Source organism: Dermochelys coriacea, chromosome 3 (assembly GCF_009764565.3).
Source record: "Dermochelys coriacea isolate rDerCor1 chromosome 3, rDerCor1.pri.v4, whole genome shotgun sequence".
In the NCBI taxonomy this organism is placed as follows: domain Eukaryota; kingdom Metazoa; phylum Chordata; order Testudines; family Dermochelyidae; genus Dermochelys; species Dermochelys coriacea.
In genome coordinates, this window is record NC_050070.1 from 192,648,786 (window position 1) to 192,671,238 (window position 22,453).

At 43.4% G+C, this 22,453-nt stretch overlaps 1 long non-coding RNA gene across 1 annotated transcript; it reads left to right on the forward strand.

Moving 5' to 3' along the window:
- The first annotated feature begins 4,421 nt into the window (after nucleotides 1–4,421).
- On the forward strand, nucleotides 4,422–22,309 carry LOC122459559. Its single transcript, XR_006280338.1, has 2 exons — nucleotides 4,422–4,469; nucleotides 20,216–22,309. It is a non-coding gene; the product is annotated as an uncharacterized LOC122459559 (long non-coding RNA).
- Nucleotides 22,310–22,453: the final 144 nt, after the last annotated feature.

Sequence of the window (22,453 nt, forward strand, 5' to 3'; positions counted from 1 at the left end):
ATACCCAGTAAGAAACAGTCATTCATCATTTACAATCTTCTTTCTTTTGGATAGTAGAATAAATCTAATCATAAATATGATTGCACCAGCAGGAAAAAAGAAGTATAATCTCTTCAGTCAGGATAATAATATAAATGTCATGAGTACACATGTTCATTTCCCCCCTGCAGGATTCTTTCACAAAGACCCGAGTTCAGCAAAGCCCTTAAGTATATATTTGAGCATGTGAATTAGTCTCACTGATTTCATTTGGACTACTCATGTGGTTATGCATATATTTAAGTACTCTGCTGGATCAGGGCCTTAGGGAGAAGCAAGGGTAGTCTGTCTAGTGACCCAACCCAGGTACACTCCAATACAATTTCATCTAATTGTCAAGGTCTAATATTCTGGGCAACCTATTAGCAAGGACTACAGTTCATCTGTATTAGGAACACACTATATGTTTAGACACAATAATTGTACATCATTGGTTCCCAGACTAGCTAGCATCCATCTGTGATGTGGTTCCTTAAAAACATACAAATAATTTTCTATTTATTAGTACAGGTCGCCCTCTTTCAGCCTAATTCTGCCCACAGGTATCATGCACAGATCCCACTGAACTCTCTTTCACAGGGTTTTGGCTATGCATAGTGGTACGTTGTACCCAAATCACGTCAGCTATGGTGAAACTCAGAATCAGATCCTAATCTAGACACAACCAGCAATGCAGGGCCATGAAGAGTGCAGGTAACAAACATGGGCTTTGTCTCTGCACTTCAGGCTGTAGTATAGTCACAAGATAAAGGTAGAGATGGCAAGAAAGAGAATAATTTCCAGTGGGCATCAAGTGTGTTTTTAGTGTTCCATTCATTAGTCAGTAGATTGTTTTGACTGAGTGCACATTAGTCGGTGTTCAGGGCACATTAAAAACGTCCCTGCATAACTTGCATTGCAGTGCACTTAAACCCATGTTGTACAGGCTGGAGGGTCTATATAGCAGTGGACCCACTGCACCTGATAAGATCCTTTCCTATCGTCCATCCAGTCCCCAAGCTCTGCTGAACTGGGATGAATAGGAAGCCTCCATGGAATTGGTCTTCACATGATGCAGGAAGTGCAGGATCCCTGTGCACGGTCCTCAAATCTACTCTCTGTCTATCAGAACCCACCTGACTCCACCCAATTCTTCTACCTCCAGGGCCTTCCAGGGCCTCAAAGGAACAGCTGGTATCTGTCCAGTTTGCATTTTTAGTGAAGCTATGTGAATAGAGCCAAGCAATTTTTTGTTCTGCGAATAAAAAAATTACCAAAAGCTTCATTGGGGGGAAGGAGGAGAAGGGGCATCAACACTATTCAGAAATTCAAGTCAATTCAGTGAATAGTTTCAGAGAGAAAAAAAACCTGAACAGCAACAAATGAGAAATGTGAAACTATTTCAGAGATGTCAATTCAAATGGATGTTCAGAACATTTGGTTTGACCCTAACAAAAAAGTTCAGTTTCTGTTTGAAATTAACTATTTTTTTAACTTTTCAATTTAGCCACCAAGCCAAAATACTAATCATTCACTCAGATCTATGTGTGAAACTCAGCAATTTATTGAGTAAGTGCAAACCAAATCTTTGACTGCTCCACAAAGATTCCCACACCCCTGAGTTTCATGTTCCAAAAGATCCCAAAACTTAAAGCCAAACTCGGCTAAACCAATTGCATCTGAATTTGCATTGAAAGTGAAACCGTGAATTTCAGACGGTTTGGAAATTAAAATCATAAATCAACCCAGGTTTGCCTGAACCTAGGACCTCTTTCATTCTAAACTCAACCCAAGTTCACTCAGATTACCCTTTCAGTGCACAGGGGCTGAGTTTGTAATGAAGTCCTGAGAGCAGACATTGAGAACTATGGATGCGAATATCAATATATCTGGAAGCAAAGTTAAAATGGGAAGGGATGTGACTCGCATGATTTATGAGACTCATTATGAGTCAGGACTCTGCATGTGCCCTTTATATTTGCTCTGTATTTATCCATACTACTGACCAGTATGGGTGAATACACAGCCCATGTACTTCTGTTCTGAATTAATGGAGGGAGCATTTATTAGACAGCTCTTAAAGATCAGCAACAGCACACAAGCCAGTGTTTCACAGACAGTAGTGGCAGCTGTCCTTAGGAGTAGAAAATCAGCCTTCATACTTTCAGTGAACTGTAAAATGGCAGCATATTCTGCTGTTTCCAGCTGTGGTGACTGCCTGACAAATTACAACACAAGAGACTGGCCTTTTAATGGGCTAAAAGAAAAGAAATGGCTGGGATTAAAACTGCTGGCTACCTGCTAGAACCCCCTAACACTAAATGGCTACACTGACAGACCAGTAGTGATTTCCTTCCTTGTTCTGTTAAAAGAACAATTGATTTCTGGCGTGTATCATTAAAAGAAGTTCTTAAGATTTCACTTTCCATTACAGACATATCATTAGTGGAGCATCTCCTACTCAATAATGCAATCTACTGATGGCAACAAAATAGCCACTGAGTCATAGTTACTTTGTCTAAAAAAAGGTAAAATAAAACACAAGGAAGAAATTGTGTCTTGTAATATGCAGTTACAACAACCATTGCAAGCAATAGTAGTTATTCCCATGAAAACGAGTGTAAGAATTTAACTAAACCCGTTTTTCAGCTAGTGTAAATCAATGGAACTACCCCAATTTACACTAACTGAGGATTAAGGCCCAATTCCCTATAAAAACACTAACGCTCTGGGTGATATTTCTTCAGCTCATGGCAGTTGGTCATGCTAGCCGACAAGAAATAAGGTGACACACCCATTGTGAACATGTGAGTTGTGTTGCCCAGCTAAAGAAATCTCCATTATACATTTTTTCTAAACAGTTCTCTTTTTGGTAAATTGAATGGATCAGATTCTACTCTGTGCTACACCAAGTGTAAATCTGGAGTAATTCTACTGACTTAAATGGACTTGCTACCCAAGTATAAGCACATAGTAACTTCATTTAAATCAGCAGAATTATTCCAGATTTTCACTGGGTGTAGCTGAAAACAGAATCTGGCCCGCTATGTTATGCATAGTGATTTGGCACAAACTGTTTGCTGCTGCACATATTCACAGATTTTTAAAATGGTGTAAGCTTGCCAGATTCAACCTGGGGTAAGTCAGTGTGCCTTGAGCAGTGATATAAGTAGCTGTGTGAAGTAAGTATGTCAGAAAACAGAAGCATGGCCAGATCATAGAATCATAGAATCATAGAATATCAGGGTTGGAAGGGACCCCAGAAGGTCATCTAGTCCAACCCCCTGCTCAAAGCAGGACCAAGTCCCAGTTAAATCATCCTAGCCAGGGCTTTGTCAAGCCTGACCTTAAAAACCTCTAAGGAAGGAGATTCTACCACCTCCCTAGGTAACGCATTCCAGTGTTTCACCACCCTCTTAGTGAAAAAGTTTTTCCTAATATCCAATCTAAACCTCCCCCATTGCAACTTGAGACCATTACTCCTCGTTCTGTCATCTGCTACCATTGAGAACAGTCTAGAGCCATCCTCTTTGAAACCCCCTTTCAGGTAGTTGAAAGCAGCTATCAAATCCCCCCTCATTCTTCTCTTCTGCAGACTAAACAATCCCAGCTCCCTCAGCCTCTCCTCATAAGTCATGTGCTCTAGACCCCTAATCATTTTTGTTGCCCTTCGCTGTACTCTTTCCAATTTATCCACATCCTTCTTGTAGTGTGGGTCCCAAAACTGGACACAGTACTCCAGATGAGGCCTCACCAGTGTCGAATAGAGGGGAACGATCACGTCCCTCGATCTGCTCGCTATGCCCCTACTTATACATCCCAAAATGCCATTGGCCTTCTTGGCAACAAGGGCACACTGCTGACTCATATCCAGCTTCTCGTCCACTGTCACCCCTAGGTCCTTTTCCGCAGAACTGCTGCCGAGCCATTCGGTCCCTAGTCTGTAGCGGTGCATTGGATTCTTCCATCCTAAGTGCAGGACCCTGCACTTATCCTTATTGAACCTCATTAGATTTCTTTTGGCCCAATCTTCCAATTTGTCTAGGTCCTTCTGTATCCTATCCCTCCCCTCCAGCGTATCTACCACTCCTCCCAGTTTAGTATCATCCGCAAATTTGCTGAGAGTGCAATCCACACCATCCTCCAGATCATTTATGAAGATATTGAACAAAACGGGCCCCAGGACCGACCCCTGGGGCACTCCACTTGACACCGGCTGCCAACTAGACATGGAGCCATTGATCACTACCCGTTGAGCCCGACAATCTAGCCAGCTTGTCAGATCCCCAAGCCTGTCCTATATTATAGGAACCCAGTCACCAGGGTAACTTGCACTAATGTAAATGGTTTCAGAGTAGCAGCCGTGTTAGTCTGTATTTGCAAAAAGAAAAGGAGTACTTGTGGCACCTTAGAGACTAACAAATTTATTAGAGCATAAGCTTTCGTGAGCTGTAGCTGTAGCTCACGAAAGCTTATGCTGTAATAAATTTGTTAGTCTCTAAGGTGCCACAAGTACTCCTTTTCTTTTTAATGTAAATGGTATTTACTTCTTTTACTTTTCCATCTTCCATCCCTTGAGTCTGTAAGTTACACACATTGGGTCTGATTCACCACTTTGTTAACACAGTTTTATGCCAAAGTAACTCAAATCAATGGAACTACACCATCATAAAACAGATGTTACACAGTAGTGAATCTGGTCTAATTTTGAGCAGCCATTTAATGTGGGTAGGTTACACTGCCCACCACTTATATCCATTTTTCTGATCAGTTTCCACATATGTAACACTGTTTATACACCCATGCAGAATGTCTTTTGGGACAAATTCCAGGCTGACTTCCACAATATTAGCCCCCCACTGACTTCATGTGTAGAAAGCTAGGTAAAAAAAGAGTTCTCCAAAAAGTGTATTTGTGCATGTATTTGAGATGATATTCATAGTCCATGCAATTCAGGAAAATGTTAGTCCATCATATTCATAGAGAGAGAAAGTATAGTGAACACCTGTGTGAATGAGCATGAACCAGGAATGTTAACACAGTCATCTTTGAAGTTTTTTGTGGATTTTAGAGCAATACTTTCAGAGAGTAAGAACAATGTGACTTCAATGACTAAAACACAGGTGAGCGGCAAATTGCAAATACCCAAAGCCATAGCTGTGGGTGAATAGTTGAAAACTAACTGACAGGTTGAAATGTTTGCATAAATTATTCATCAAACAATTTTAAGACACTAATTCCGAAATTCAAGGTGCATTGGCATTCTGGGGACAAAGATGAGTTTGAACAAGATGTTGACTCTGTTGGAGAGGGTTACATGTGAGCTAAAAATCAGTGCAGCATTTTACCCTTTCCAAACACAGGAAACCAAGTTGTGAACACAGGCCAAGCTTTTCAAAACTGAGGGTGATTCTGAGTACCTCAACTGCCCAAGTGCAGTGGACACTTTAATGGAGCCTGATTTCTAGGGGGGAGAGGGGATCAACAGTTTCTGGAATTCAAGCTACTGGGCACCACAAAACTGAGGTAGCCAAATCATGAGTCACTTTTGAGAATTGTGGCTATAGTGACTAGGGCAAGGTCATCATGAGCAGAGTGTTTCCATTGCTGCACACCCTGTTCCATTAGCTTAGACTGTGCAGGCAGCTTTGTTAAATCATTCAGTGATTTCCAGGAAATTAAATGACTGAAGAATCTACCTGAGGGTGATACAAATGGTGCTTGATTAAAGTTGGCATTTAGATCATCCAAACAGAAATGTGCCTTTTGCAGTTGCTGAGGTCACTGGTCACTGTGCCAGCTCTCTTCTCACTCTGATCTGGGCAATGAAGGTTCCAGTGAATATGCAGCTTCTCAAAAGGGAGTTTTCTTGGAACACTTTCTAATCAAAAGAAGTGGTATGTAGTGAGCCCCTCCAGACACCAGAGTGGGCAGAGCCAGGAAGCTCTGAGCCCACCCCTCAGCGGGACAGGCAGTAACCCAGAATTAGAAAGGCACAACTCGGAAGTATAAAGGCGGGCCCTCAGAGCTCATTAGAGGACCAGCCACCAGGGAGGCCAGACACGGCCAGCCTAGTCCGCGACTGGGAAAACCCCACAGCCCCAGGTCCACCCCAAGACTGGCCTGACCTGCCCTGCACCTGCTATCCAGGGGAGTTACCAGACCTGCCTTGTTCCCGCTACATAGAGGAGTTACTGGGCCTGCTGCTTGCCCACTGCCCCGAGGAACCCATGGTGATTGGTCCCCCGGAGAACACCGCCATGACCCAGGTACCAGAAGGAGGGGAGTTAGGAAGTAGCCCAGGGGCAGCCGACCCTAGTCTGGCTGTAGCACTGCCAGAGCCCAGGCCAATGTGTTGCGGTCAGGATCCCCGCTGACCCAGCAGCAGGTCGTTTGCCGCTGCTAGGGTCCCGGGCTGGGACGCAGTGGAGTGGGAGGGCCTGCATCCCCCCTGCCACCCAACTCGTGGGTGGCAGTCTCCCCCTCTTCCAGGTCCTTGGAGGCCTGGGCTAGTTCACATATGCTGGGTTGCTCAGCCCCTGTCTGAGGGCCTGAGCTACTGACTGTTTGTTGCCCCGCCCTGACCCAGGGCCTGGGCCTGTTACCACTGAACTGTTTGCTCAGGCCCTGCCTGAGCTACTAAGTATTTGGTGTCTCACCCTGACCCAGTGCCTGGGACTACGGTGCTCGTTCCAGTTACCACCAGGGCTGCCGAGGGAGACTCCGGTGGCCAGACAAATTCCCCAAAGTCAACTGTGTGTAGCGAGCTGGTGTGGCTCCCCACCACCCCGGAGAGGGTTGAGCCCCAGCTAGCCCTTTTACAGGGTATCAAAAATAATGACTCCAGTCTATTACCTGTACATTCCTGGCAGAGGAGATCATTCGCTTTGCTCCCTATTCCTACCTGCAGAGTTGAATCCTTGAACATCAATGGAATAACATGAAGAATAGACGTGAATGTAGTATAACACGAGAGATGAATTCAGTCCTGCCTGGTAGCAGCTGCTGTTGAACTAAGTGCTATCTTGAGTCTCAGCTTATGCTAAGTGTGGGTAAATGAGGCACATGTGCCTGACCCCAAAACTGTCTAGGCCGGCAACTGCAGAGAAGTAAAGGGGAGAGGGGTCTGATAAGTACGTTAGATACTCTGTGCAGATTGTGAGAGCTCAGCTAAGACATTACTTTCACATGGGTGTCAGCCACAAACTGTGCTCCTTTGTAATGTAAAGAAAGACCGATCTCTAGCCTTCTCCACTTGTAACTAAGGTTTCTTTCTAGGACATGATTTACAACAATACCACTAAACAGAAGGCACCACTCATGGATTGTGCTACATTCTGGCTCTAGAGGACCATCAAAGAGATCAAATTCCAGGGGAAGGTATCCTCCACCTGCACTTCAGGAACTCAGACATCTTATGGTCTTTCTACACTGGTAGAGTTACAGAGCCACTCCGAAAGCGCTGAAGGGAAATCGCTGTTGTATGTTCAAACTGTCAGCTGCCTGTGCAATAGCATGTTCACACCTGTGGCACTTGCAGCGGTATTAGGAGCAGTGCACTCTGGGCAGCTATAGCACAGAGCATCACTTCCTCTTCTGCCGCTAAAAGTTGTGGGAAGGCAGAGGGGGTCGCAGGGCACCCTGGGTCTTGTCCCACTGCCCTGTGATGCATTGCTTCACATCTCAGCAATCCCTGTGCTTCCATCCACATTTGGCACCATCTTTCAATGGTTTATGTACTGCGCGGCCTGCCTCTTTGGGCTGCGGGAATGGATCCTGCACTGTTGACCAATATGCTGCTCGCTCTGACTAACATATAACGAGTGGCAGTGGAGTTACTCCTTAGACTACAAAGGCAATAGGAGTGCGACATTGATCTTGCCAGGCATAGTAGCTACAGCATGAGATTGCTTGTGGCATTCACGGAGGTGCTGACCACAGTGGAACGTCACTTTTGGGCTCGGAAAACAAGCTCTGAGTGGTGGGATCACACTGTGATGCACATCTGGGATGATGAGCAGTGGCTGCAGAACTTTTGGATGAGGAAAGCCACATTCATGGGACTGTGTGATGAGCTCTCCCCAGCCCTGTGGCACAAGGACATGAGAATGAGAGCTGCCCTGTCATTGGAGAAGCATATGGTGATTGCACTGTGGAAGCTGGCTACTCCAGACTGCTACCGATCGATTGCTAACCAGTTCAGAGTGGGAAAGTTGACCGTTGGACTCGTGTTGACTGAAGTGTGCGGGGCCATTAATCACATCCTGCTCTGAAAGACTGTGACTCTGGACAATGTGTGTGACATTGTGGATGGCTTTGCACAAATGGGCTTCCCTAACTGCAGAGGGGCAATAGATGGCACACATTCCAATTCTGGCACCAGACCATCTAGCCACCAAGTACATTAATTGGAACCTTTCTCAATGGTTCTCCAGGCACTTGTGGATCACCATGGGCATTTCACAGGCATTAATGCAGGCTGGTCTGGAAAGGGTGCATGATGCACGCATCTTTTGGAACACTGGCCTATTCAGGAAGCTGCAAGCAGGCACTTTCTTCCCATACTAGAAGATCACTGTAGGGGAAGTCAAAATGCCCACTGTAATTCTGGGAGACGCCGCCTACCCCTTAATACTGTGGCTTATGAAGCTATACACATGGCACCTTGACAGCAGCAAGGAGTGGTTCAACAACAGGCTGAGCAAGGGCAGAATGGCTGCTGAGTGTGCTTTTGTCCGTTTAAAGGCCCACTGGTGCTGCCTATATGGAAGGCTAGACCTAGCCGATGGCAATATTCCTATGCTTATAGCCGCGTGCTGTATGCTCCATAATATTTGTGAAGGGAAGGGTGAAAGCTTCACTCAGGGTTGGACCGCTAAGGCTTAGCACCTGGAGGCTGAATTTGAACAGCCAGAGATCTGGGCTATTAGAGGGGTGCAGTATGGGGATAAGGATCAAGGATGTCTTGAGGCAGCAATTTGAAACTGAAAGCCACTAAAATTTGTTGCTATGCTCAGGAGTTCAGTGCTTGTAATGCTAGGAGGTGATTGTGATTGGGGCAGACGATGCACTATGAAGGTGTAAGAAAGTTGCCTGTTGCTTTGTAGGGCTCTGTTTGCTTTCTGTTAATAGAATAAAGATTGCTTTCAAATCAGAACAATTATTTTATTAAAAAACAGCAACAAAGAAAAAACACATCAGCACTGAGGAGGATGGGGGAAGGGAGGGTCCCAGGAGGAGGTAGGTTAAAGATTTGTGTATGCCCAGGTATCATATCCAACCTTCTCCTTTGGAGTACAGTGCATCAAGTACTGTACCTCAGCAAGGCTAAACTGCAGAGGGATGGGTGTTGAGTGCAGTGGGTATTGGGAGTCTGCAGGGCTGGACTGTGATGGGGCAGGAATGGAACGCAGCCAGTACAGACTGGAGCCAGGAGGTTGATAAGAGTGCTTTGGTGGTGTCTGGGGTGGCACATGGGAAAGAATTTTGTGACAGCAGCTGCAGGGGAGGGTGGGTGTGGAGCTGCTTGGTTTGCAGTGTTAGCCTGGAGCGTGTCCACCTGGCGCTCCATAACATTTAAGAGATGCTCTGTGGCTTCGTTTTGGCGTGCTGCATTCTCCTTTCAGTCCCTCTTCTCGCTGTCCCTGCACTCCTTCAATTCTTGTTTTTCATCCGTGGAGTGCAGCATTACATCACGTAGAAAGTCCTCTTTAGTTCTTTGTGGCCGCTTTCTAATTCTGTGCAGCTGTTCAGCCGGCACTAACAAACAGGGAGGCTGGGCTCCCAAGGTCATATCTGTGAAGCCAAAATGCAAAATTTTACAGAAGCAGTATTGTTTGCAACATACAGGCCATTGATTTAAAACACAGCCACTATTCACATGCCTGTCACTAACTGGCTGACCCAAGGCAAGCACTCATGAGCCACAAGACCCCCAAAATGGTGAGTAACCGCAGGGACAGTGGAAATGGGTGTTCCAGGACTGTACTGCACACTGGGCACGTGACTCTTGGGAAGAGCCAGCACTGTAGGCTTATAATTATTCCTGTCCACACATTTTCCACAAGCTGAGTTCATTATGGAAGATATCTCACTGCTGAGGGGGAGCAGAGAATCAAGGGAGGGTCTTCTCCAAGACTGTGGCTTCTGCTCTGGCCCTTATGCAGCTCACCTGTGTGCAGCAACGGTCCCCGCCCCAGTGATGGCAGAGTGGCGTGGGAAAGTTATCCTTAATGGGGCAAGAAACAAAGCAGCTCTGCCAAAGAACATGTGGCAGTGGATTGCCCAGTATCTCCATGAGAGTTTCCTGGAGATCTCTGAGGCAGATTCAGTCAGGGAGTTAATCAACACCTGTTTCACTGCTCAGACTAGGCATATGGTAGTACAGGCATCATACAGACACAAGCCTGCTTTCTGCAGCCCTCCTGTCCCCAAAAACTCACTTCAGAGATTCCCAAAATCAAAGCCACTTAGCAGGGGCCTCCTCTCCTGATTGCACTTCACCAAGATCCAACAGCTGTGACTGGCTAGCCTCCTCCGGGGTAGAGAAGAGCTCTGGGCTGCATGCATTTCTGATCCCCTCCACATCCTCATCCAAGATTTCCTCCTCCTGGCTCAGTCCACTCTTGACTGGCACGCGAGCCACCAAAGTATCCACAGTGGCCTTTGCAGTGGAGGTGGGGTCACCACCGAGTATTGCATCCAGCTCTTTGTAGAAACAGCAGCTCGTGGGCACAGCACGGGAGCGGTGGTTTGCCTCCCGCGCCTTGTGGTAGGTGTCCCGCAGCTCCTTCACTTTGACTCTGCACTGCAGTGTGTCTCAGTCCTGGCCTCTTTCTGTCATGCATCGTGAAATCTGTCTGTAGGTATCAAAATGTCTACGGCTGGAGCGCAGCTGGGACTGGACAGCCTCCTCTCTCCAAATACTGATGAGGTCCAGCAGCTCAGCGTTGCTCCTAGAGGAGGATTGTCTCATGTGTAGAGCAGGCATGGCCACCTGGAAAGATGTGCTGAGACCACTGTTTGCATCACTGAGCAAACAGGAAGGAGACTTTCAAAATTCCCAAGGAATTTAAGGAGTGGAGATGATGGTTGGTCACCTGAGGGCAGGGCAGTAGAGTTCAAACCGATGGCCAGAGAGGTGAGAACAGGCATTGTGGGACACCTCCCGGAGGCCAATTGCAGCGTTGTAATCGACCAGGGTGCCTACACTGGCACTGCAGCTTTCTACCCCCGGCGCAGAAAGCTTGATGCCTCTCGTCATGGTGTTTTTTTTTTAAAGTGCTGCAACTGCGCAGTTTCTGCGCACTAAGTGGCTTGGCAGTGTAGCGCTCAAAGCTGCTTTACTGCGCACAAACTTGACAGTGTAGACAAGGCCTTAGAGCACTGTGCACTAAGTGCCTGATTTTCAGGCAAAGTCAGGAACATAGACATCTATCCAATCTAAATACAACTACCCAAAATTGCGTTTCTAAACAAGGAGGCACATGTAAAGGCCAGGCTGATGATTTAGTTCTAAATACATACAGCAAGGTATGTCTAAAATGGCTTAGTGATCAGCAGAGGGCTCTAAATCTTTCTTCTGGCCCAAAGAGCACATGGATCTGTTTCTGTGTTTTCTTTGCATGGTCATATTGTTGAGCCAGACTGGATGATTGCTGATGACTCTCTCTCTCTTTCTGGACAATACCAGTACCTCCGCTGCTTATGCAAATTCCTTCAATAAGAAAATTGTGTGTCTGCTGCTAAAAGCTGCAGCAAAGTGGGGTGATTACAAGAAGTATCTAACATTGCTTTTGCCACTGGTCATTGGGGTTAGTGAGTGTTATTTACTGAGTTATAGACAAACCCTGCTCACCAAACTAATGTGTGCAGGCCCATTTGTTTAAACATTGAAACTAATTTGCACTTATTAATTTCTCATTTCTCCCTAAATTCAGAAAAAGTGACTGCCAACAGCTCCCATAAAAGAGTGTCACTGATTCAGTCATTCAGATATGAATAGTAATTGCTTTCTGAAGTTTGGTTAATAAAATCCATTAGTGTAAATGGTTTTCCATTTACTGTAATATCTATTTATTTCAGGTTATTGCTTAGCCTTTTCCTGGTTTCCTTATCAAAATGTCTGAGTAGCTAAACTAATTAAAATGGTCAGCTCTTTGGTGGCGGTGGGGACTACATATAAAACTTCAATCGAAGCTGAAGAAAATAGAAAGTTTTAAGATGGAATAAAATCTTTTCATTTTAATTAGCTTTGTATTCACAGTTACAAAATTAAGCAGATGAACTGAACATGAGTTGACAATCCAGGAAACGTATTTAATCCTATTCCATGCTAACATGTCATTAACACATTATGCTGGTGGTTTCCCCAATTATTGAACACTCTAAAGAAGATGCCCCAAATGCCTTTTTATGTGTGGTAAGTTCTTCATTACAGATAATGGCAAAACTTCCATTGGCTTCACTGGGGCTAGGATTTCACTCCATATTCCTTCTGTTTGAGTTACCAGGTTGAAGTTAAAAATATTTGGGCCCTATCTAGCCATTTCTTTCTCAGGTAAAATTTGCCATTGACTTTAGCAAGAGCCTCCTCCCCTTGCTTCTTTGTTGGCATCATGCTTCACAGGCTCAGAGACTATTCAGGGACTGCAATTGTGGGAGGTTGATGGGCAGCTGCACAAGGGGACAAGGAGGGTCTCGCACACCCATGTGCATGCAGTGGCCAACCAAAGTGTGACCCTAAGACAAAACCTCCAGATTAGCTCTTTGTTATTTTCCAAATAGTTGCCTACTTGTACGGTTTTCAACTAGCTACGTCTATGGCGCCCAGTAAGGTATTCCATTTGTTAAACCCTCTCAAAGGATGAAATCTGGCAATATTCTCATGCTAACATCTACACAAGCAGTCACATGGACTTCAGTGCATATGTTAGTATTTCCCATTCAAGCTTCACTCATCATGAGTAAGGGCTGTAGAAATTTGTGTAAGCAAATTTATTTTCCACATCTTACTTTTTGACCCCATATCCTTATTGTAACCCCCAAGGAGATTACCTAGATTCCTGGGGCTCCGTCTGCGGGCAGCTCAGGGAGAGGCGCATTGCCTCTGGTAGGGAGGGGGAGCCAAGGCAGACTCAGAGTCCACCCAGCAACCAATAGGGAGTGAGAGGCCCCCCCAGGGAGAAGCCATTTTGTAGTCAGTCTGGAGCCAGCTGGGAAAAGGGCAGGATTGGCTGTGTGGGGAGCTGGTGAGTCCCAGGCCTGCAGGGTTCCCCCTGAGAACAGGCCTCTAGGGACCTGACAGCAGATCTCTCAGCTGGGTGTTCCCTTCCCCACTGATGATTCCCAATTTGTAGAGTTTGCTGGGAAACTTCCCAGCCAGGCTGAGTTCGCCCTCCAGCTCTCTAGCTGAGACCAGTCACCACATGGCCAGCTCTGCTCTGTCTGCTAGTCCAGGGAAGCTGCCTGCTGAGTTCGTGACTGGAGGCTGGGTTAGGAGGCTACCATTTGGACGTTAGTGTAGTTGTGTAACCTACACCTTGAGCCCCGCACCCCTTTGTGGTGAGGGGAAATCCTGCGACCGATGCAGCCGGATTCCTATCTGAGGAGGATCCCTGACAGCAGGGAGCAGCCCCTCTGCAGTGACTGAGGAGTCCAGAGTCATCTTCAAACCTGAGGATCATTCATTGAGTTTGTGAGTGCCCCATCGTTTAGTTAGTCAGGGAATTTGTTCTGGGAACTCCCTGCTCCCTGAACTGTGTCCTCAAGCCAGGGAGTAAGGGTTTGAGGATTTTATAACATGCTGCATATTACACCTATGGATGGATTTGCCACCTTCTCCCACTTATGAGTCCTGTGGGCTGTACTGAACCCAGTCAGCCACGCTGCTAAACCACTGCAGAGAAGAATTTTGTGGTTATACGTCACCAAGGACCCCAGCAAAGTACACTTACCAATGGGACACTAATTTTACATTTGCTACATCAAGCCACGGGTATTTGCAGTGTGGGCACTGGTGACCCTAAAAATAGTGTTTTATCCTGTTATGTTGTATTTGTCTCGTGTTTAATATAATTATTGTATTGAATATATATTTTATGTGTTTGTGTTATTTCTTGGAAGTCTCCAACTATCTGGCAAGTAAGTGGGGATTACTCTGTAGTTAAAATTTTCTGCCCAAGCTGCCCTGGTGACCCTGCCAGGAAGGAGCGAGGGGGGTGGAGGCATCACGGAATAATTTCATAGGAAAAAAAGAAAGAAGATACACCCTGCTGAGTGGGTGGCGGGATCTAAAGAACCCAGACCTGTCCATCAAAACCTGTAAGCAGATTGGCATTAAAGGAGGTAACCAGGTGGAGAGGGGGTGCTCCATTATATTTTGTCCATTAGTTCAAATCCCATTTTATAACCATCTATCCTTCAAAAATGGGTAATAGAGTCCTTCCTTAGTCTTAGTCTCATTTTTTCTGCTCAGGAATACAGATTTTCTCTAAACTTTCTGCAAAAGTCAGATCCCAGCACCTCTATACTAACCTGTCTACCAGATCTTCTCAATGTCTATAGTATCAGAGGTGACTGAAGTACTGTGTGTTACCTATCTTGTCACCTGTCTGATGGAGCATAAGATGATGTTAAGAACATAAGAATGGCCATACTGCGTCAGACCATGGTCCAGCTAGCACAGGATCCTCTCTTCTGCCAGCAGTCAGTGCCAGATGCTTTGGAGAGAATGAACAGAACAGGACAATTTATTTGGTGATCCATCCCCTGTTGTCCAGTCCCATCTATGGAAGTCAGAGGTTCAGGAGAACCCAGGACATGGGGTTGTCTCCCTGACTGTTAACTACCAATAGCTGACTGACTGACCTAAGCAGAAGCCTATCTGCTTATGTCATTCTTACAGTAACCTAAATGGTCTCATAGCTCTACATACTAGGAAAATGGACTGTAATACTTCTATTTATGCATTTCACCAAAGTTTCCCTGAGGCACTGTCAAATGTATGAGTTTTATCCACTATCTTCAATTATTGTTATTTACATTGTATGAGTGGCCCCAACCAACACTGGGGCCTCATTGTGCCAGGCACTAGACAAACAATTATCTTGTTGCTCAATTATTTGAATCATAAATACAGTGTTGCTTTTTGTCCATATTGCTTCCTAGTCTTGTCATTACATTTCTGTAAGAAGAACTGCCGATGTACTTGAGCCATTTTATTTATTTATTTGCCAGCATTGGCATGATTAGAGTCCCATGACATGGTGATTATTGGATTTCCTCACACAATGCAAACAGTCAGCAGCATGGCAGATTTTAAATTAAAAGGGAAAAAAAGTAATAATCATTTCCAAAAAGACATCCTGCCAAGTAATCAAGTTTTAACAACCAGGACTTACTTTGCTTATCAGGGTTAGCAAGATCTTCAGACTAGCATACAATTATCTCATTGATTAGAAATAAATATGAATAGGGAATATATTGCATATGAATATTCTGGGTGAAATTCACCCTGTGCACAAAGCCCGTGAACCACTTAGGTCCTCTTTAGGGCTTACTTTGGCTTAGATGGTTCATTTACCTTGTATAATCTGTTCTACAGAGATCCATTTCACCCTATGACTTTAACAGTACCAAGAGAGAATTACAAGTGTTGAACTTTCCCATTAAAAAAATATAAAAAATGAGTGTTTGAAGACTGAGCTTTACCTCCTATTTATGCATCACATGAATGAAAACTAGAAGGAGAAATTTATTTTTATAAGTAGATGGGAAAGATACCTGAAATGAAAAGCTTTTTTAGTTTCATGTTCTTGAAATATACATCCCACATACAGAAGTTTGGTTGTGGGGATTGGAGAGGGAAATACTTTTTAAATTTACAGCATCTTCTGTTATTTTTGGATGACCTGCTCGCAGTCTACAATTACCTGCAGAAGGAGAAAATATCTGTTACTGGAGAGCTCTTTAATTCAGCAGACAAATGGCATGACAAGATCCAATGGCTGGAAATGAGTGTCAGCAGTGTTTAAACTGAAAATAAAATACACATTTTTAACAGTGAGGATAATTAATGGCTAGAACAACTCATCAAGGAATATGGTAGATTTTCCATAAACTGGAGTCTTTCCATTAAGATGGCAGAAAAGAGATCTTTCTAGAAGATACGCTCCAGCTCAACCACACATTGTTGGACTAGATATAGGAATCACTTGGTGTGGCCTGTGTTGTACAAAAGATCAGATGAGATTATCATAGTAGTCCCTTCTCATCTCAAAATCTGCAAAACATGACCAAGTGCAGCAGAATCTAGCCCTAAATAAAAGTCCTCCTTCCTTAGACATTTCTTGGACATACTTAAGAGAATTATTCTACCTTTATATTATGTGAATATAGATTAAAAGAAGATTAGCAATAATTATTTCTCTACAATTTATACCTTCCTTGGGGCCAGAGAGGCCAGAAAGATGCTGAAGCATGATGTCCAGTCTGCCACTTATTATTATTCATATCATCATAGTGTTCACCCCTAAAAGCTGAGCTACACCAGCTCCATCTGGATATAATCTCTTCTACCTCCATCTATCGACACCACCACCAAGCAACTGAAGTGCTGATCAAAGGGGAGAGCCTAGCTGAAGGGCAATCAGCCACCCTGTGGTGAGAAGCATCTAAGTTTGTAAGGGCATTGAAAGTGTTAAGAGGAGCTTAGAATGCGTTTTGCTTTTATTCCATTTGACCAAATCTGACTTGTTGTGATTTGACTTACAATCACTTAAAATCTCTCTTTTGTAGTTAATAAATTTGTTTATTCTACCTGAAGCAGTGTATTTGGTTTGAAGCGTGTCAGAGACTCCCCTTGGGATAACAAGCCTGGTACACATCAATTTCTTTGTAAATTGATTAACTCATACAAGCTTGCACCGTCCAGCAGGCGTAACTGGACACTGCAAGACGGAGGTTCCTAGGGCTGTGTCTGGGACCAGAGATATTGGCCAGTGTCATTTGGTTGCACAATCCAAGCAGCAGCTGGCCAAAAGTGCTCACTCATGTAGCTGGGAGCAGCTTACATGCTAGAGTCTGTGCATGAACAGCCAAGGGAGGGTTTCTCATAGCAGAGCAGGGTAAGGCTGGCTCCCAGAGTCGAGGACTGGAGTGATCTAGCAGATCACCAGTCCAGGTAACACCAGGGAAATATCACAAGTTTCAACTAATTTGCCTGGTACTGAAGTTAGGCGCACTAGCCCATAAATTGCCTGTAATTGCCAAGATCACCTCTGGAGCCTTTTTAAAAAAAATAGTATTATGTTAGCTATCCTCCAGTCATCCGGTGACAGCGAAGGCAGCAGAGAAAAGATTTCAAGCCATCTCATGTGCTGTAACTTATGCTCCCTGTTAAGTCTATTTCTAATCACAAATGCTATTTCAGAAATGCAGGTCATTATCTCCATTAATTTTAATAAAGAATTATTTCATTACTTATTTGAGTTATTCTTTTATATCTCAGACAGGCAAGCAAAACCTTGAAGAAGTATGCTAGTAGTTTTCAGTGCAACACTAATTGTTCTAGCCTACAGATTTAACTTTAAAATGTAACAAAACGATAACCTTGGAGTATAGCCTTTGATGCCAGGCCATCTCCATTCATAAGATTTAATTCGTGTTTTATTCCTACTATACATTCAGTTCCAGTAGAGACTCATTTTCAAGGTCTCGTTATGGGCATTAAGACACAATACAGTCAGAATGGTTACATTGCAGTACAAGATCTAATAGGGGATACAGCAATCTTCCGGTTCTTTGTCATGACTACAGTGTACTTACCTAGGAACCTTAACTTTTCTCCTATTATGATTTTTCTGAGAAGCTAATGGACATGACACAATAAGAATACAACTCCTAGCATAACATTACACACAAACTTTGTTTTCAGAAGCAGTCAACTTGCAGACTGAGTTGGATAGCTGGATAGGTCACAGTTAAACACGAGTCCTTATGTATGAAAGGACAAAATCCTGGCTGGCATGAAAGGTGTTGCCAGAAGCCTTCTCTATAGCCCTTGTGCTTGTCTGTTCAATGGGCAGTCACAACACAGCACAGCCTACACACCAGGCTAGTGCTGAGAAGACATCAGCACATTGTACATCAGAGGTGCTATTGTGTACTTGTTGCCAGCTGTGCCTGAAGCCAAGTGCATTTGCCATCAAAACTATTAGATGAAGTTTCAGATGACAAAACTTTTGACACATAAAGTTTGACTGCAAATCAGTTTGTCATCAGTTTCACATGGCGACAAATGGTTTTGTTGTTTAAAATTTTAGAAGTCAAAAGTTTACATTTGTTACCACTTCCTGTTTTAATTTTGGATCTTTGTGTCCCTAGCCTCTGTTTGCCAGAAGCTGGGAATGGGCAACAGTGGATGGATCACTTGCTGATTACCTGTTCCGTTCATTCCTTCTGAAGCACCTGGCATTGGCCACTGTCGGAAGACAGGATACTGGGCTAGATGTGCCTTTAGTCTGACCCAGTATGGCTTTTCTTATGTTCTAAACTATTTTCTGGGTCCTGCTTTGTCATGCCTGGAGATCCATTAGCTCTTCCCCATATGCTAATTAAGCAGATTGGCAACCAATGGGAATAATTTTTTTGGTCTTTTCTCATATAATCAGATCCTCCCTACTTTTCTACTCCTTTCCTCAGTCTTCCTCCTGCCTAGAAGATCCAGACAGAAAAGGAGATGGAAGGAGAAAATGGAGCTGAATATTTGAGGATTCCTAGTCAGAATTTTCAAAGTAGAATTTTAGTAATTCCAGACACTGCTACGTGGGTAATGTATTTGCTCCTAGGATCTCACTACTTTTTAAGAGGCATAATCTTCCTCTATATGCTCAACTCATGCAGATCTATATGCACTGGTATACTGCATGTTAGCTTGTCAAGGTTCCTTCCCCACTCTGAACTCTAGGGTACAGATGTGGGGACCTGCATGAAAAAACCCCTAAGCTTATTTTTACCAGCTTAGGTTAAAACTTCCCCAAGGTACAAACTATTTTACCTTTTGTCCCTGGACTTTATTGCTGCCACAAGCAAGCATCTAACAACTATAACAGGGAAAGAACCCACTTGGAAAAGTCTTTCCCCCCAAAATCCCCCCAAGCCCTACACCCCCTTTCCTGGGGAAGGCTTGATAAAAATCCTCACCAATTTGCATAGGTGAAACAGACCCAAACCCTTGGATCTTAAGAACAATGAAAAAGCAACCAGGTTCTTAAAAGAAGAATTTTAATTAAAGAAAAAGTAAAAGAATCACCTCTGTAAAATCAGGATGGTAAATACTTTACAGGGTAATCAGATTCAAAACAGAGAATCCCTCTAGGCTAAACCTTAAGTTACAAAAAGACATAAAAACAGGAATATACAATCCATTCAGCACAACTTATTTTATCAGCCATTTAAACAAAACAGAATCTAACGCATATCTAACTAGATTGCTTACTGACTTTTTACAGGAGTTCTGATCTGTATTCCTGCTCTGGTCCCGGCAAAAACAACACAGACAGAGAGAACCCTTTGTTTCTTCCCCCTGCCCCCCCCCGCTTTGAAAGTATCTTGTCTCCTCATTGGTCCTTTTGGTCAGGTGCCAGCGAGGTTATCTTAGCTTCTTAACCCTTTACAGGTAAAAGGGTTTTTCCTCTGGCCAGGAGGGATTTAAAGGTGTTTACCCTTCCCTTTATATTTATGACATAGCTGCATATATTTACTCTGGAAATTAAATGACTTACGTTTTTAGAACATTTTCCCACTTTCCTCCCAGGCTTCCCCCCCAAAAGTCTAAAAAAAATTAAGATGAGAGTCAGGAAATTAGATACAAACTTTTGAGTTCGGCTCCCACCACTGCACAAGCACTCAACTTCTGTCAGCGATTTTAAATCTGAAATAATAGGGTGCTCAGGGGATGGTAATGAGATAAAGAGCAACTGACCCCTCGCTGGCCAGTCTAATGTGGTCTAGGTTAACAGTGACCAAAAGTTATTAGCATGGGAAGGCCACCACCTGACTGGCCAGATCTGGCTCACTAGCAGGCAATGTGTGGAAAGCTTGGGAAAAAAAGGAATAAAAATACTTTGGGGACTCTCATTTACACCTCAGAAATTTTGGGATGAAAATATCTGATTGATTTTTGGACACTCTGAAGTCAACAAATCCATCACATTTCAGACTGGAAGCGTGGAAAAGTTATTTTGCTTTTGAGGGGGGAGACAGAAAGGAAAAATATCAGAACTCAGGCTTGACTTAAGTAGATGATACTCGAGCATACTACTATAACAACTGTGGCGGGCTCTTGATGACAGTTGGTCAGTTACCCTCTCCATATAATTTTTATTTCAATCCTGGGGGGATTATATTTAATAACAAAAGCTAATATATTATGTAAAGCTACAAGTGATTTCATGATTTTTTTTGTGATTAGATCCATGACCTTGATAACCTCCATAGATGAAAATCTCTACTTTTATTTTAATAGAAAATTCTAATTCAACTCTTTGGAGCAGCTCAGATGGACATTCATATTGTGACACTACTGAATAGAATGTTTCTGCTTGCTGAATGTTGCTAAGGTCACATATGAAATCAGATAAACTCAGAAAACTCATCTATGACTAGAATTATTTTCAAGTGAAACAACTCTGACAGTAAACAAATTATTCCCATATTCTCAACATGCAGAACAAGATCATGAGTGATCATTCATACTCAATCTTCAAAAGTCTGAGCCAGATTTCTGATGCACAATTTTTGAAAATATTATATTGCTTCCAAATACAGCTCAATACAGATTTAGACACTAGCAAGTTATTTGAACTCCTTTGCTGAAGCCCTTTCAAAAATTAAATAATTGTTAAATCACAAATCTTAATGCTGAGAACATTTCTGAAAACCCGTAATGCCTTTGCAGACATGGAGATACAAGCCAATATACATACTATTACATACAAAACTCCTTGACGTTACAAGAATGTTATATTTGCAAAGTCAAGCCTTCAAAAGTTAGTAAATGCCTGCATAAAGAATGCCCACACAACCTTAATTCAGCCTCTTTGTGCATACACGCTATGATACAATCTTTAATTACATGATCTCATACTATTTTTTCCTCTGCCATAGCTTCATTTTTTAAAAAAAGGAAACAAAAAACAATCCTAACATGTGGAACCATGTTGACCTCCACAATGCTATCCCCCAAGCCCCTTTGCGTCTCACCCCTCAGAATTCCAATCAAGTTCCTTCCTCCTCCTCCTCACTGCCTAGGCATCACCAGGAAGATCACTGAGAGCACAGAAAAGACTCTGCTCTCAGTTCCTGTACCGAGCACCACAGTGACCCATGGCCTCTGGGAGAAACAACTGTAGAGAAAGTGCTACAGAGCCCCTGGAGAGGGGCATGCTCAGTCATTCTACGGTGATGGTGCTTGCGCAGCCTGATCAAATGCAGGCGCTGCGAGGGGATGGAGCATACTCAGCGCAGACGCAATCTTCAGAGAAGTCAGCTGCCGAACTCTAACAAGCTTCTAGTGAGCATGTGCAAAGTGCAATGTTTGGAGGCTCTTTACTAAATATGGGCAGATTTTCACTGGGACAGCAAAAGGTACATCCCTGAACCCAGGCAGACCTCCCCCCTGCTAAATTTCAAATCCCTGCTCCAAAGCATGGATGTTCTGTATCTTCTCAACAAAATGGTTTTAAGATATTTTTTAAATCCAGGCAAAATAATGTATTTTCTCCTAACCTTGTATTCAGTAATGGCTAAACCATTTTTGCTGAAACTTTCCATTAACATTCAGTCTGAAAAGGTTAAAAGTTAGGGAAAGTTACAAGCCAATTGAAAACAGGGCCTTAATGGGAAGCATTAGGCAAACAAACTACAAGCTTCACTTAAATAAGCTCAGCATAATTTAGTCAGTTTGTAGAACCAGCCATTTCAACATAAATTGACAGTATCATCAATGTACACTGACTGGAAAAAAAGATGCTCTTGAACTGATTTGGGGATATAATTTGAAATTTAGCATAAATTTTAAAAAATGTGTTTTCCCCAAGTTATTTAGACAGTTTTCAAAATTAGCAATTTACACCAGGAATGTCAGAGACATAAGTGCAATTATAAGGTGAAGACATCTACTATTAACAGCTTGTTAAAACTTAATACGATAGTGTAGGATAGCTGAATTACAAACTAATAAAAATAACTGGTTTAACAAAGACTTCCTATTGAACTGAGAATGATTTGATCTGCTATAAAAAAAGTTGTTCAAGTTTTTCTTTATTTAGCATGGAATATATTACACCTTCGCAAAACTATAAACCTCCTAAGGTAGGTCAACAATCCTTATTTTTTTGCAAGCATAGAAAGATATTCATGAGGAATATTAATA